Source organism: Homalodisca vitripennis, chromosome 6 (genome assembly GCF_021130785.1).
Source record: "Homalodisca vitripennis isolate AUS2020 chromosome 6, UT_GWSS_2.1, whole genome shotgun sequence".
Taxonomy (NCBI): Eukaryota; Metazoa; Arthropoda; class Insecta; order Hemiptera; family Cicadellidae; genus Homalodisca; species Homalodisca vitripennis.
In genome coordinates this window covers 18886278-18904891 of record NC_060212.1, presented here as the reverse complement: position 1 = coordinate 18904891, position 18614 = coordinate 18886278, and positions in this window count along the sequence as shown.

Below are 18614 nucleotides of genomic sequence, written 5' to 3'. Positions count from 1 at the left end.
TATACAGTGTATTTTGGCTATCAACTCCTGTAGTAATAATTTTTGTTAAGTTATTAATTAAATTTTTACCTTCAAATAAACCAATCGTTGCGCTTTGGTTACAAATTTACGTTGGTAAGGAGGTAAGACATAACTAAGCTACTCAAAGATAAAACTGTATTTGCAATTAAATTCCTTGCTTATTACTATGTAAATGTTTATAGAACAGAAATATGAAGATTTTAATAGTGTTATGAGAATGTGGGAATGTTCCGGAAAACAGGTCAACATCCGATATAAGGGAATGTGACCACACATTCGAGATCCCGGGCAGTAAAAATGGGATAATAGTTGAATAGCATCATTGGAGAGAGAGTGCTCCGTGGGTTTGGGCAGTTTCTTTATTTGTAACGGCACCCCTCCTTAGATGAGCGGTGGGTGGGCACTGTGACCCGTCACGGTTTGTCTAGTAATTTCCTGAATTTGTATGTTCTCGAAGCGCCGATAACCTTATAAGCAACCATCGGAGCGACACAGCGGGAGAGTTGAGCTCCAGAAGTGAACTATGACAGTTAGAATTGAGTTAATAGTTAATGACTGTGTGTATACAGTCGTGTGTAAATAGGTATACAGTATAGTTAATAGTGGTATTGTAACAGTTTTATTACGTTTGTGTTCTTTAAAACCAGCCTAGTTTTATGTTTATATATTTATAAGTTGATTTATTTATTTAAAAAAATTTAGTGGATTAATTATTCACCGAGCTTTTCATTTCAGCTAACCCATAACAATAGTTTAACACATTGAAAAGCTAAATGGAGTAGAAGTATTAATTCATATCTGCTTGATAAACGAGAAACCACATTTGAGTTATTACATTATGGTCTTCCACGAGTTCAGTATAATAATGAGTTTGGTTTTACCCTAAGATTAAACATTAGTTGATTCGGTTTCCTGGAACCCGTTAAAAATGCAGCTGTGTACTCCAAACTAACAAGCAATTTTACAATGCCATACTAACGTAACGAGTGTCGTTTTTACCAAGTAATCCAAAGAACTTTCTCAAGTAGGAATTTTTTTATTCTAGCTTATTGTGATAAGCTACATTTGTCTGTGATTGTTGTTAACAAATAATAGTAGTATTATACTGTCATTATCGACGACATTAAATACTTTAAGCCAAAAGAATTAATTGTCAAAGCTATAGATTTAATGCTCTACTCCAAGATCAATATTCAAAACTCTTATTATGAAATTCAACCCTGGTGCGTTTGAAAAGTCAATGAACATGTAAGGACGGACTCAGTAAGCGATTAATTACAAGGACTTTTGATTGTATTTTACCTAAGAGAATTGCTAATGATGACCTTTTTCCGTTCATTGTCTGTCTCTTCTCTGTCTAGATATATTTTTAACCGGTCATTTTGATGAGGGTTGTTTTGAACAGGATGACCCTTCCCACCATTTACATTCGACAAGCTGTTTTGGATTACAACATTGACTAGTTAAATCAGCAGGATTGAACTCTCCAGGGAAATGATTCCAATCCTCCTTTTTCGTAAGTTCTCTAATATATACGACTCAATTATTATACAAACAATCCCCATTGATCTTCTTGTTTGATCTAATTTAAAGCAGTAAAAGAATTACTCCATAAATATGTGTTGTATTTCTGTAATGTCTTCAAGAAAAAACTGTTTGAGCCTAGCTCCAATGAATGTTGCCAAATGTTTTAGGCCAATATTCATTCAAGCCAACAAACAAAGTGTTACATTAAAAACTTTAAGACAATTCACACAGGTTTTAACCCCGTTATTTTATTACCAAAACCTTTTCACATTGTACTAAACAAATTGTAGAAAGAAACAAAAAAATAAACGATGAACATATATTTGTATGTCTGAAGCTTGTTTTTGACGATAGAAGAAATGTAAAGGAAACAGGAGTTTTCGGACATTGGGTATCGTTCAATGATACAAATATTCAATGACACTAAGTTTCGAGCTCTGCAAACTTATGTCTTCCTCAGGTGAATCTAAACACATAACTGCAATCTAAATAAAAACAAAAACAAGTATAACAGAGTGTTCATGTTTTTTCAACTCCACCGACACTTTACTGTAAAACATGCACTTAAATAAAACTGAACTATAGAAAACAGTTTATAAAAAAGGTGCACACTCACGGATCAACCACAGTGAGTGTACCAGAAGTTAATAAGTAAAATTGGTTGGTTTGGAAATTGATAAAATTTAATAGAAGGATATTTAGGAAGGATGATTTAAAGAGAAGTATTTTCGGTGATATTTCTGATAAGATATAAAAAATAACTAATCTGTTTAAAAGTGATCGAAGAGTGTTAAGTTTAGGTTGTTAAACTGGGAAACATCCAAATCAATTTTTAAATAAATTACCAAACATGTATATTTTTAAACAATTGATTAAAAAGTAATTTGGTGTCCAATAACGTGTTGAATATAATAATCTTATCCTTGAACCACTTTATTAATTACCGAATCAGCTAAGAACATTTACTGGATATTCATTTGCGTTTAATAAAGAACATCTTGTCACTATATGTGTATAAACACATGTGGTCCAATAATTTTGGTTGGAAATTAATGCCTTTCTTCTGAAGGAACAAAATGACATTTTAAAGTGGATTTATTTATTTTTGAACAACCTCCGAATGTTTCTTGACGTTCTGTTAATTCAACCAGGAATTTGCGAAGATGGATATGGTCCTCATTAATAGTACGGTAAAATAAACTGACCTGTTAATGTCATACAAAAGAAACCTTAATCTATTTCATGTTTATTTTTTTTTACTGGAAGCTGATTCGTTGGCAAATCTTGATTAACATTTAGCATGCTGTGCAAAATTAGACAGCTGTAACGCTATCTGAGACTTAGGTCAGTGGACGAAGCGAGCCAGTATTGACAAGTTATTTGTTCTACGGATGTTGTGTTATTCTTAGTTCTTAGAGTCTTATATCCTGTGATAAAGTGCAATGTCAAACGTCTCTGTCTGAATCCAACTGGATTTGATGTTGGTACCCTTGCACAGTGATACAGTTCGTTTATAGCTCTTATTTATGTCACTAATGATTTAAGAGGAATTTTGTCACTAATACGTTTTTGGTAGATATAGGAATGTAAAACGGGTCTAGATATTACTCGAAAAGCTTGTGGATAGAGTAAAATTACGTTTAGAAGTGATGTAGAGTGGCAGTGTATGTTTTTTGTCTTCCACTGGCTGCTACATTTTGAAAGACCATGTTACCACTCCTATGTACGCCTCACAGAAGTGTGTAACGTCCTTCTTCCTTCTGAAGGAAGCATAACGATTCATTTATAAAATATGAACCCGAAAATATTTGCAGTGCTCGTTTCAGAGAATTTGATTTTCTAACGTCCCCGGCCCTCCCTATATATACGAGACAGCCCTTTACTGTCATTACAGTATGACAGAGTCATACTGACCTTGTATGACTCACTCTGTCTAAAGCTGTCTATATTGTGTCCAGCGGAACTGGACAGAATATTCAATAATAATCTCCATACATACACAAGATTACTGTCTATCCTTGTCACTGACATTGTATAACTTACTCGGTCTTGAAGCTGTCTATACTGTGGCCAGCGGCACAAGACAGAATATTCAGTAATAATCTCCATACATACACTAGATTACTGTCTATCCTTGTCACTGACCTTGTATGACTCACTCTGTCCTGAAGCTGTATATACTGTGGCCAGCGGCACAAGACAGAATATTCAGTAATAATCTCCATACATACACTAGATTACTGTCTATCCTTGTCACTGACATTGTATAACTTACTCGATCTTGAAGCTGTCTATACTGTGGCCAGCGGCACAAGACAAAATATTCAGTAATAATCTCCATACATACACTAGATTACTGTCTATCCTTGACACTGACATTGTATAACTTACTTGGTCTTGAAGCTGTCTATATTGTGTCCAGCGGCACAAGACAGAATATTCAGTAATAATCTCCATACATACACTAGAGTACTGTCTATCCTTGTCACTGACCTTGTTTGACTCACTCGGTCCTGAAGCTGTCTATATTGTGTCCAGCGGAACTGGAGCTGGAACAGAATATTCAGTAATAATCTCCATACATACACTAGGTTACTGTCTATCCTTTTCACTGACATTGTATAACTCACTCTGTCCTGAAGCTTTCTATATTGTGTCCAGCGGAACTGGAGCTGGAACAGAAAATTCAGTAATAATCTCCATACATACACTAGATTACTGTTTATCCTTGTCACTGACATTGTATAACTTACTTGGTCTTGAAGCTGTCTATATTGTATCCAGCGGCACAAGACAGAATATTCAGTAATAATCTCCATACATACACTAGAGTACTGTCTATCCTTGTCACTGACCTTGTTTGACTCACTCGGTCCTGAAGCTGTCTATATTGTGTCCAGCGGAACTGGAGCTGGAACAGAATATTCAGTAATAATCTCCATACATACACTAGGTTACTGTCTATCCTTTTCACTGACATTGTATAACTCACTCTGTCCTGAAGCTTTCTATATTGTGTCCAGCGGAACTGGAGCTGGAACAGAAAATTCAGTAATAATCTCCATACATACACTAGATTACTGTTTATCCTTGTCACTGACATTGTATAACTTACTCGGTCTTGAAGCTGTCTATACTGTTTGTATGTATAAATTATTCCGGTGCAGACACCTGGACTAATTTGGACAATTGGTTAAAAGCAACTGGAGCCTTATCAATCGAGGGGCTGTAACATTTTCATTTCTGTCTGATCAGTCTGTCCACACGATATATAGAAAAATACCCCCTATAGAGTTGTATTTTACATGAACCTTTATTTCTATATAGGCAACACTGATTTCGAAGTTGGTACTTGTCCTTGCATACAATTTGGCTGAGCGTCTGCGAATATCTTTAAATTTGCCTTATGGGTAACATTATGGTAACGATAAAATAGCGGAATTAATAAATTTGACACCAAATTAAGTTTAATCAGATGAGATTTTAACATTTAGCATATTAAGATATGGAACTAACTATTCCAACGCATATAAACATCATCTTTTTGTAACTTGGTGGGTTGAATTGTATTACTTTAACACAGTTACGATACCCAACTCAATCAAAACAAATATTAAAGTACATGTGCCAAGCTATCTCGAGAATTATTTAGTGAATAGACTTTAAATTTTTCATCACACATACATAAAAAATTCAAATGCATAAATTCACGATTTTTGCATGATTTTTCAGTAACATTTTATGTTTTTTTTTTCATTTCTACATAGTCAAGAATAAGTTCTATGAAGTGTCATGTCCAAACGTGAAATTATATTGAGTGTTACTGAAACGTATCCCTCAGTAGGCTTACAAAATATGTCTTCCAAGCAAATGTAACAATTTCTTTTCGGTATTATTGTTTACTGAAAAGCTGTCCTGTTCTTAATCATAAAACCTATTAGTAAGCTAAGCTTTACTGAAATGGTATATGAGAGAAAACATGACTAATATAAAACATTTTTATATGTAAAAACTTTTTTTAAAGGAGCAGAATAAATTTACCTGGGATGACAATCATTCTGAATACTTAAAAGCTTTTAAAGGATGTAAAGTGTTCTTCCAGAAACGTTTTATTCCTTAACTGGATCAGATCTGCTTGGCTGATTTTTTATCTTCTCCGAGTTGTAAGTTGCCATGGAAACGGGTGGTTGTTACTGAGGTTTCTGTGACATTACTGATTTGTGCTATTGAACTTTGATCCACCAATGTCCATCAATACAAATTGTTTAATGCTGGTTTCTTAATGACACTTCGTGGTATTATAGATGCATAATGGAATTGAATTGTATTACCGAAAGAATTCAAGAACTTTTCTGTTACAAAATCACATTTAAATCAGACTTTTCGTTTCTTTTAGTTAATTTTATAATGCTCAATTATATTTATGTCAATTGTGTCCGGTTTTTAAACCTCAAATAACAAAGTAACTGGCTACAGAGATTTATTTGTCCATGGAGGCTCCTGAGGAATTGCCATCTTAAAAGAATTATTGGTTTTGGATCTCCCACAATAGCAAATGTTTCTGGCCTCAGAAGCATCTTTAGAATATAATTAGTACAAAAAACCTTAAACCACTGAACATTTTTCCAATGAGTTTTCGACAATTGCACCAATGAGAGATTCCTGCCTTTGCAAACTTTGAGACAATGGAGGTTCCCAACCTATTTAGGATCCTGGTCTCCAGAAGATTTTTACCTTCAGTAGAACACGACTAATAGAATGTTTCAGCTTTGGTTTCCGACTATTGGAAGCTCATCTCTTTAAAACTTTTCTATCTAGGTAACTCTTCGCCTCTTAAAATTCCATCTGGTAAGAATTCTGAAGATTTCAATATTTAGAGGTTTGTATGTTCAAAAATGTGTGGCCTTTAAAAGTCTACAATTTGTAGAATTTTAAAATGTCTCAAAAATACTGACTAAAAAAAGTCTTTTATATATCCCTATATATTAAAGGTTTTCGCTAATGAAAGATCCCAACCAATGGCAAGACCCAGCCTTTGAGAGTTCTCACATTCAGATCTTCGAGGAGGGAGAAATTTCTGTCATACTGTAAGCTGAGCCACTGGTTCGCTATTGCTATTACTGGGCTCTTTGAAACCGTGTATTCATAACATACGAGGGATACCAACAGTGATTAAATGTTTACATCTCAAGGGACTCAACCATCAAAAAGTGTACATTTTATTCATCCCTTAATTAAACGGGTTTTCGCGTGAATTTAAATTATATTGCAGCTAAAATAGAGTTCCACTACAAGAGAAGGAAGGTTTTCACTGAGAAATTGTACCATATTTACTTCGGAAATGTTCACTGTTTTAATAAAATATTAAAGCCAATTCATAGAATATCTATGAAATTGTCATAAAATACTTTCCCAGTTCTGCCAATTTTGTTCAGAAGTGCTTAGTAACTGTTACAATTTTATAATAAAATATTGATGCCAACTAGGGCCATATTACAAATATGTATTTTGGATCTACATAGAAAACTGTTTTTCTGTGAGCCTGACTTCACTAGGCTGTAAACATTCAATGATTTGTACTTCATTCATGGTTCTTTCAAATTACGGTTCAGATCCCACACACATATACACATGAAAGACGGTTGTGCACATAATATCATTAACCTTTAACTCCGTTTCCTTTCCTAAAATGGTTAATATGTACCATAGTTCAAATTCATTTATGCTGAATCGCGGTAGGAAGTAGGCTCTTATTAACTAGACGCGGTGCGTGGACATTTTTTTGTTCAGTTGGACCGGCAATCAGCTGATCGGTCAGTGACGTATCGGGTGATGCGTTCCTCCCGGCTCGCTGGTCAGTCGAGTCTTGAAGCCACGACGACAAGGTCCTGTTGAGAATCGCAGCTCTTCCTCTAACCCTATAGTGTGGGATTTAGAGTAATTCCATTTTTTATCGCGTGTAAATTTAATTCAAGTTTTTTAATTTTTCTTCAGTGCGTATTAAATCCCTATCAGCCTCCGTAATCTTCAAAGTAGTAAGTCCCGTACCAGCGTTTAGTTAATATCTTTGATTTTTTATACTGTTGTAATTAAAATTTCTAAAGTTTCCCATCTTTCAGAGTCTGAGAATTAATTACATTTTTTGAAGTATTGTGAATTAAATTTTGGTCATAAAGTTAATATCAAGTTTTGTGTTATATTGATTTTGAGTATTTTGAGAAGAGAACTTTTATTTTATTTTGTTAATTTAAACCATTTTTTGAGAAGTATAAATTTTTAGTTTCATTTTAATTTTAATTCATTTTTAATCAGACTCTTAATTAGATTTGTTCGATTGTGTGAAGTTTTGAAGAAAATCGAATCAAAAGTTTGTAAACTTTGTTAATTTTTTTGGTAAACTTGAATTTCGGAATAAACCAAGTATTTCCGAAAAGTTGTTTAATTTATAAAGTATTAGCTCCATATAAATTTAAAATATGTGCTATAAAAACGGTACATAATTTGCGCCAATCTGCTATTTCTTTTTGAGCATAAACTTGTACAACAGGTTATTTACAGGAAAGAACTTGTAAACTTGCATAAACTTGTCTGATACCTGTAAGTGTGTGTAACTTGTATAAGACTTGTATAAGACTTGTATGAACTTGAACATTGTGTATAAACCTGCATAATTTTGTGTAGTGTGTAAGACTGAGGACTTAGAATAATATTGTGAGTTTGGAATATTTGATTTATTTTAAGAAAATTATTTTAAAATAAAAATGGAGCTAGCGCATGTAGATCTGTTGCTCAAAAAGGAATTAATATTTGAAATAAATTTTAGGGGCGGAAATGCTTCTGAAAGCGACACCGTCCAGAATCTTAGAAAAATGTTGAGGTCCCTTTTGAAATTAAATATCAGGGCCAACGCTGGTAATCTGAAGGGGCGTATAGAACCTAGCACTGCATTAAAGGAAATAAAAGTTGATTTGGAAGCATTATCTGTCAAGATAGGAAACTTGTCCGAGGAAAAATCGACAGGCGAGTATTTGAGACTAGTGTGTAGGCACAAACATCTCACTGTGAGAGTTGATGTATTATGTGAGTTGTATAAGTGGGAAGGAGCGTCTGAAACCTTAATTTCAAAACTTAAGGATGGTTTGATTGAAATTAAGGCAAAACTAGGAAAACTTGGCGTAAGCGAGGAGGAAATAGTTAATTTTGAAACCAGTCTTTTAAATACAAGCCTGGAAGAGGAAGAATTCGAAGAGATGAGCAAGCCCGTATCTCAAACGAGAAATGAGGATATTTTAGGTTTGAGTCTTCCCCAGGGGAACATGTAGAAGGGAATTTTGCAAAATTGCCAAATCCCCTAGAGCGATTTTTAAAAATGTTTAAACCCACAGACGGACTAAATGTTTCAGAATTGTTGAATTATATCGAAATAATGTTAAAAATTAAGGGTGAAACTAGCTTAAGTGATAGTGAGATCATAAATATGAGTGTAGGTTATGCCACTGGTCCACTTTACAATAAAATGCTTCAATTTAAGGTAAATGCTAGTAATTTTAGTGAAGTACACAAAGGACTATTAGATTATTTTGTTCCATTTGGTCATAGAGAAGCCTTGAAGAGGGACTTAGTAACTAGATCACAAAAACCTGATGAAAAACTGAGCAGTTATATTTTAAACGTTAAGCAAAATGCAAAATTGCTATTGTGTGATTATTCTGAGACCGAACTGACGGAATTGATAAAATTAGGTATCTCATCTCAAGTAAGGGCCCGACTGGTATTTTGTACAAATCCGAAAAATTTTGCCGACCTTGACAATTTATGTATATATGAGCAGAACGTAGCCTATGAAGAAGTGAAGGTGTGCGAGGAACGTAAAGTTTGTAAATCGGACTTTGTTCTGAAAAGTAATGTAAACTCAACTGCAAACTCGTATGTAAACAATCCCATGATGGTAAAGAAAGCAATAATAAAATGTTTTATTTGTAATAAACCGGGACATATCGCTAGGGATTGTTTTAAAAATATTCAGAGAGCACAGATACCGAGATTCGAAAAATCTGCGGTCCCAAAAAACTTATAAATAGGGGAGAATTCCAAGAAGGTAGTGCGAGAGTGGAATCTCCCCGGTCACGTCCCACTGACATTAAAAATAATTATAATTATGGAAGAGGTCGAGAACAAATGAGGGCAAGGGGTAAGAATAATGTGGGAAATTCCTGTATGAATGTAAAAAGGGCCGGACGTAGCCAAGGTTCAATGACCCTGCCCGTTGTAAAAGTGTTTGTTGGTAAGGGTACATATAATGTATTATTGGACACGGGAAGCGGAGTGAACCTGATAAGCGAAAGCATTTACGACTCATTGTTAAAGAAAGGACTGGCTAGTATTCTTGAACATACTGATATTAAATGTTTGTCGGCAGATAACAACGAATTATCAATCCTGGGTAAATGTATTGTAAAAATAAAGATAGAATGTTTTTCTTGGAAAGTTCAGTTTTTAGTTTCGAAAAATTTGTCTTGGCCAATAATTCTGGGTTCAAATTTTATAAAAGAAACTGGCATGGTGGTGGATTTAAAACAGGATATGTGTTGGTTTAAGTTTAAACCAGAAGTCACAATCGAGTTATTTCAGAATAATACAATCCTTATAAATAATGTGAACCAGAGTATTGTGGTAGGGTGCAATAAGGCAAATTAGGGTATTTTAAAAATTATTAACGAATTCCCTCAAGTTTTTACCGATAAAATAGGGCAAGCTATTGACTTCGAAATTGACCTAGAAGTCAGCGACCCCGAGCCAGTGAGATTGAAGCCGTATCCGCTATCCCCCCCCAAGCTGCAAGAATTAAGAAAAATTTTAGATGAACTGTTGGCACAGAATATAATTAGACCCAGTGTGTCAAATTATGCTAGCCCCGCATTTTTAGTAACCAAACCGGGAAGTGATAAATCTAGAATGGTGATTAATTACTCAAAATTAAATAGTAAGTTGAAGAGAGTGGAACATCCAATTGGAGACGTATACGAATCATACCACTACTTACAAGGGTGTACTTATTTTTCAAACTTGGATTTGAGTAATTCATTTTACCAATTAAAACTTACGGAAAAAAGCAAACATTTAACTGGTTTTGTTACGCCGTTTGAATCATATGAATTCAATCGTGTACCATATGGGTTACACTTGGGAAGCGGAACAATGAGCCGCTTATTAAATAAAGTGTTGCAAGGTGTAAAATTTCAGTATGCTTTAAATTATGTAGATGACATAATAATATTTAGTAAAAGTTTACCAGAGCATATAGAACATGTCAGAGATGTTGTGGAGAGGCTGGCCAAACATGGACTTACAGTTAACCCGAATAAGGTGAGCTTTGCATGTAAAGAGATCAAGTTTTTAGGTCACCTAATCTCTAAGGACCAGATAAGAGTCGACCCGGATAGAACTTCTGCCATTAGAGATGCGAGAGAGCCAAAGGACGCAAAAGGCGTAAGTAGATTTATCGGAGCGGTGAGCTATTTCGCAAAGTTCATCCCAAACTATGCAGACAAGGCAGCATGTCTAAATGAACTGAGAAAAAAGAATAGGAAATTTGAGTGGACTCAGGAGTGCCAGGAGAGCTTCAACAACTTAAAGGAAAGCGTAAGTACACCACCGGTATTAATAATACCAGATTATAATAAGCCATTTATCCTATGTACGGATGCGAGTGACAAGGCAGCAGGAAGCTGTTTAATGCAGGAAATAGAAGGTGAGAATAAACCAGTGGCTTATTATTCAAAAAAATTCAATGAATCCGAACAAAGAAACTTGACTGTGTACCAAAAGGAAGCACTTGCAGTGGTATGCGCGATAAACAAATTTCGCAGCTACCTAGAAGTAAGGCCTTTTACGCTAATAACGGACAATAGTGCATTAGCGTGGGTACTAGGCAATTTTAGGAAATTAGGAAAATTAGGTAGGTGGGCAGCTACAATTTTGAGCCTACCATTTCAAATTAAACACGTAAAATCAAAAGACAATGCGGTGGCAGACTATTTATCTAGACTATTTGAATGTAGAGATAAGATGCAAAGTGTGGAGGAAATTGAAGAATACCAGTACGGTATAGAAAATGATAGTGTAACGGACAATAGCATAAGAGTAGCAATTAAGGAAGAAAATGTAAATAGTGTATTTGTAAATAGCGTAGGTAATTTTCCACTAGCTTATACGGACTTTAAGGTTCACCAAACCCAGGACAATATAATACGAAAAATATATAATAGTATAAAAGGTGGTACTAACTCTGAAAAATATTTCTTGTGTAAGGGAGTTGTGATGTATAGAAGTAAGCCTACTAGTAAGCCAAAGATATGTCTACCAGAACATTTAGTAGATATGGTGTTTAAGTATTACCATGAGTCGGAAATCGGGGGCCACTATGGAATATTAAAAACTACCAGAAAGATATGCGATTTATTTTACCATGCGGATCTTGCCGGGCTGATAAAAGACAAGGTAAAAATGTGCGAAGCTTGTGCGTTAGCGAAAACCGGTAAGGTTTATCATGGCAAACTGATTTCTGGTGTATCAGCTAGGCCCATAGATAAATTGTACATAGACATTTTTGGCCCTTTAACGAGGTCTAGTAGTGGAAATAATAATATCCTGATTGTACTTGACGACCATTCAAAAATGGTATTTTTAAGTGCGATAAAAGACGCGAAAAGTAAATCAATAATAAAAGTATTAGAAAGTGAAATTTTTAAAAATTTTGCATATTGCAAAAATATAGTGTCGGACAATGCACAGTGTTTTAGAAGTGTCGAACTAAAGAACTATTTATTCGCCCGGGGAATTAATCATCAATTTGTAACTCCATTTGTACCACAGGGAAACAAAAGTGAACGTCAGTTGAGGACAGTAAAACAGATGTTAAAAATTTACTTTAATTCGGATCAAACTAAGTGGGACACCAAATTAACTGAATTACAATTAGCGATAAATTGTGCGACCTCGGAAGCTACTAAAAATTCACCATACGAAATTATGTTCGGAAATAGGCCTAACTTGGAATTGACCAACAGATGGAATATTAATGATTTATTGGACTGTGATGTGTCAAAGCCGGATAATTTGGATAGGTTTCAAAGAACTGTGTTAAACTTAAAAAAGTCCATTTCGGCTAACAGGAAGAGGGCAGGCTATAGTGATAAGGAATGTGAACACCCATTCAAAGTTGGAAGCCTTGTATACGTGAAGACACACTGGCTGAGTAACAAAGCGGAAAAATTTCAGGCAAAAATGGCAAACCGGTTTTGTGGACCCTACAGGATTATATATAAATTAACAGAAGTGACCTTTATAGTGCAGGATATAAAGGATGAACGATCCGTGAAGAAAGTGCATGTTTCACAATTAAAGTTAAAGTACTAAAAGTGAAAGTTGAGAACTCAATAAACATTAGCTCGGGGCAAAGGTCAGTATGTTTTATTTTCAGGACAATTATATTGTCGAAAAGGAATTGAAGATGGGTCTAAAAACAATAAATTGGCAATATAATTTATTTCTAAATTAACTTCAAGAATTGATTATATAATTATGTATTAATTTGGCCCAAAACACAAAACAAGTTAAGTATGAGAGTCCAGTAGCTTATTATAATAGTAAAAATAAATAATGGAATATAAAAGGGTGATGTGACGACGTTTTTATTTCAGCACATTGTATGGCTAAGATGAGAAGTCATAATATAAAATGCCAGTGTAAGTGTGTAATAGAAGTGTTGTTGTAAACCATGTAATTTTCAGGGACAATGTATGGCATTAATGGTGTATAAAGTAAATACACAGATGTATTCTGATGTATTGTGATATATCATGAGATATATTTCTTCCCTGTTCCTTCAAATGTAGAAGGACAGGGTAATTTTGGTAATGTTGTGGTGTTGTTGTCCCCTGTTCCTTCCAATAGAGAAGGACAGGGTAATATTTTTTGGTATACAATGAGTTGTATTAATAGTGATATTTCTTCCCTGTTCCTTCATATGTAGAAGGACAGGGTAATATTGTTTTTTATCACTATATGAGGTTTTATTGTGTGTAAACAATTGATTATTGTGCCATTGTAATCCCTGTAAATTGATTGTATTGTAATTAACAACATTTGGTAATGGTTTACATTCGCGACACTGGCGCAGGCGTACAATAAGAACACCGTGAAAGACTGACAGCCATACAATCATACGGAGGGAATATTTTGTAAAAAGGAATGTCCTCCAAGAGCTCAATGCCTCGCTGGCTGAAATTGTTATTAGATTGGAGGAGCAGGTAGCAGTGCTATTAGCGAACCAGAGCCAGCCAACCACGAGATCAACGAGGCCGCCGCACTGCACCGGCCGTACAATCATTGGAGAAGCTACCTGCCTCTACTCCTCACCTACCACATCCCTCTGCGATGGCTACCTGGGGACCCACACTGGACGTCGGACACCTTCTACCACATCACCCCTCGGACTACACATCACAGCCTCCACGTAGTGATAAGTACAAAAGAATTGTTATTTAAAAATGTGCATGTGGAGGGATATTATTGTACTTAGTCCGGGATGAGTGTTTAAAGGTTTAGGTTCCTACCGTGATTGCAGCTTCGGGCTAGGGAAAATATGTACCATAGTTCAAATTCATTTATGCTGAATCGCGGTAGGAAGTAGGCTCTTATTAACTAGACGCGGTGCGTGGACATTTTTTTGTTCAGTTGGACCGGCAATCAGCTGATCGGTCAGTGACGTATCGGGTGATGCGTTCCTCCCGGCTCGCTGGTCAGTCGAGTCTTGAAGCCACGACGACAAGGTCCTGTTGAGAATCGCAGCTCTTCCTCTAACCCTATAGTGTGGGATTTAGAGTAATTCCATTTTTTATCGCGTGTAAATTTAATTCAAGTTTTTTAATTTTTCTTCAGTGCGTATTAAATCCCTATCAGCCTCCGTAATCTTCAAAGTAGTAAGTCCCGTACCAGCGTTTAGTTAATATCTTTGATTTTTTATACTGTTGTAATTAAAATTTCTAAAGTTTCCCATCTTTCAGAGTCTGAGAATTAATTACATTTTTTGAAGTATTGTGAATTAAATTTTGGTCATAAAGTTAATATCAAGTTTTGTGTTATATTGATTTTGAGTATTTTGAGAAGAGAACTTTTATTTTATTTTGTTAATTTAAACCATTTTTTGAGAAGTATAAATTTTTAGTTTCATTTTAATTTTAATTCATTTTTAATCAGACTCTTAATTAGATTTGTTCGATTGTGTGAAGTTTTGAAGAAAATCGAATCAAAAGTTTGTAAACTTTGTTAATTTTTTTGGTAAACTTGAATTTCGGAATAAACCAAGTATTTCCGAAAAGTTGTTTAATTTATAAAGTATTAGCTCCATATAAATTTAAAATATGTGCTATAAAAACGGTACAACTGTATACTTCAGTTGTTGTTTGTCACCATTTACTCCATAGATCACCATTCCGACACCGTGTATATTTTATTTCAACTTTTATCATGCCGAATTTCGTAAATATCTAATAATAATTAGGTATATATTCGTGAATATAGTTCATACATGTATACAGATTTATTTAAACGAATACAACCCAATAAGTCAATTAAAACATTAATTAACTTATTTTAACGAAATAAAACACTAGCTAACATGTAATGTTTGGAAAATTTTATGTGAGGTGCTAATAATAGGTTTGATACAATCTCATAAGAATTTTATTATATACTAAAATTATGGAGTACTACGTATATCACATGGCTTCTCATTCATGGAGACGTAAGTAGATTGTTGTTTTCATTTTGTTTAGATGTTGTGTAATACCTGGTCATCTCTCCGACGCAATACATATATCGTACTGCTAGAATCGTATTGGCTTGGATATAATAAAATATTGCACAATTTATTATGATCTTTTAAGCATTTTAATAGCAATTTTGGTTATTTAAAAAGTTGCAAAAATGGAGAATGTAAAATGTCAAAAGATTGTTTAATACGAATTTTAAGATTAATTACCTTTTAATACAATTTTTTTAAATCGCAAACGTATTGAGGAAACGTACATAAAATTAACAGACCAACCGCTAAGGCAACCTTCTGTTGAGGATCGGCCACTTTGGCAAAAAATATTAAACAAATAATTAACTCCAAACCTAAAAAGATTAAAAGAACGAAACAAACCCCAACCAGAAAAATCGAATACAGACGATTACTTTGCGTTCAAGGACAAAAGCATAGGGCCGGAGGTGGCTACCCTTTCTGACCCTCTCGACCACCGCCTCTCTGTTCTCTGTGTTTCAGATGACGCGCCGTCAGTGATCCACCTTCTCTAGTGCGGGTGTGACGTGTTGTTTGTGATCTCGGCTCCTGTGCGGTGACATTGCTTGGTTCAGTTTCTCTACACATAACTATGGCCAATATCCGAAATCCTACTATTCTTTCAAAATACACAAGATAAAATAGTTTACATGTAGTGCAGAAATACGTTTTTTATAAATAGATAGATTAAACTGTTTGCTTTAAAACAGTTTTGTGGTCATATACTGTACGCAGTAGATAACTTTAAATGTCTTGGAGTTCAATCCAAGTCCTAAAATGCGTTTCTCTTATGCATTTGTAACAGATGGATGATGGATGGTGGATGGTGGATGATACCGCTTTTAAGCTGTCTATCCCATAAACACTAATTCCTTATTTTCCATTGTGAAGCAAGATGATATCACATATTTATCTTTACCATCTCCAAACCCAATATCAAGCAAGGCGATCTAGCGATCTCAATATTTCAATTCTAATTGTTTTGATTTTTTAAAGGGGGGTTTTCACCGATCACTCTTAACTTTTTTAGGAGAAAATGGTCCAACAATTTCCAAATTTGATTCTACCTCTTCGATAATCACACCCTTAAAATATATGATAAGGAACCAGTGTTATACGCTTTCGCTATTAATCATGCAACGTGATGGCTGTTGTAAAGAAGCGCAAAACTTTTAAGCGTTGCTTTTGTTCAAAATTCAGGAATGTTTTGTAGAAAAAAGATAAAATGGTGAAACATAATTCTCTTGGACATTAATTTGTCATCGTTTGCATTAGTGCCGCAGGATATTTCGAGAACGGACTGAGCTACTGAAAATTTCCATGTATCACAATCACCCAAGAGACTACCAAAATTCCTCTTCTGTCTAATTTTATGTTTTAACGGAATGTCTGAAGAACGGATTTAATTAAAGACTTGATATTTTAAATGAAAATTCTTTACACATCTGACATGTAACTAGTGTAATTCTACCTCACATGTTTACGATCCCTGATTTATTTTGAGAACTCCCCCTATATGCTATCCTGCTTTAAAGTTGGCATCTCTCAAATATAAGGTTTTAAGGGATGATTCATTGTATAGTTTTACATAACCACTGAATTTATTTGACCAACAATGTGTTTTGATATAGTGTTTTAAAAACCTTATATGATATTATTTATAATATCAAAGTCTAGTTTAGAATTAATTATTTCCTAGTGATATTTCTATGAGTTCAATATTATACTAAAATAATATACTAGTTCAGCACAGCTGTCGATTTGCTTTTATGTGTTTTAAATTAGGTAATAACACTGAATGCAAGTGTTTTAATATTAAATATATATATGTATGTATGTATCTTCAGTATCATTATACATTTGGTCTAAGAATACTATTAACTAGTCTTTCTTCCCCAAATTATTGAAATGTTCTGTCTTTTATAACATTGTCGATTTTAAAGTTCTGCGTGTTTCTATACTATACGACACAATACAGAACTCCATAGTTTAGGAAGGAAAGCATACAGCATCATTCAAACTTGACAGTCCGCTTTATCTACCGGTTAAAATATAATTTGACCATTAACTACTTGCTCAAATTATACCTTTTCTGTATTTATTATTAGTTTTCACTAATACTCCTTAAGTGGTGGAATCTTTTTTGTTCAACTTGGAACCACTCTTTCACTGCACCCAGCGAAGCTTTTACCAATGAAAGAGTGAGACGGGGAGTAAGGTTTCAGAACAATGTATTACAAATATATTTGCAAAGATCCTCGGAGTATATGTATTTGTGGCGAAACGAGCTCTTTCTGATAATTTCTGTGTCTAGTTTTGACACAATTTTAGAAGGAAAACTAATATCTATCCGACACGAAGGTAAAAGTTCTACACATTCATTAATGCTAACAAGTTACTATTAGCCAGAATATTAGTTAAATAAGATACTATATTTAATATTTTATAATACATTCAATGTAATTAATTCAACAGATTTATATTGTATAAAACTCTGTAAAACTAATAATTTATATTCAAAGTTCCTCTGGTTACGGCATAGTAAAGAGTAGCAAAGGGGTTTTTACTTAGTCAACAAGGAATTTAATTAAGCTTCACTTGATAGTGTTGTGGCAACATAGGATCTGTGTCTTCCTTTGTAGATGAAAATTTTACGTTTTGCAATTATAATATGGGTTGACGTTCATTTAATATGTACTTAGATCGGTACTTTAAGATAGTGCAATCATATTTTGATTTGGAAAATATATTTCACCAGCACATATCTGTGGCTTCGCCCGCAATTTAAACGCAACATTCCGAGAACGTAATCGAATAGATCTAACGATTTTTATAACACGTTACCATTTTAGACCAATGCTCCAAAGTCGACGTTCACAGCTTTCTTAGCGAAACCACTTATGATGTAATACAATAGGGTACTATGATATTTTTAAAATTAAATTAGTCATTATAATATATCTTACATAAAGCACCCATTTTTAATATCTATGTGGTTAAGAGGATCAGAGATTAAGTGAAATGGTGAGTCATTCTTATTTCAGGTTATGCGCTTTTAAGATAATTTCTGGTTTTAATTAATTATTTTTACGACGGAAACTTGAATTTGCTATTTTTGCCGAGAAACAATATTTATAGATATATACCGAATTTATTTCTATGGGGTTACTTAAAGGAATAAGTTTATACTAGTACCTTCAATAATGATTAGGAATTAAAA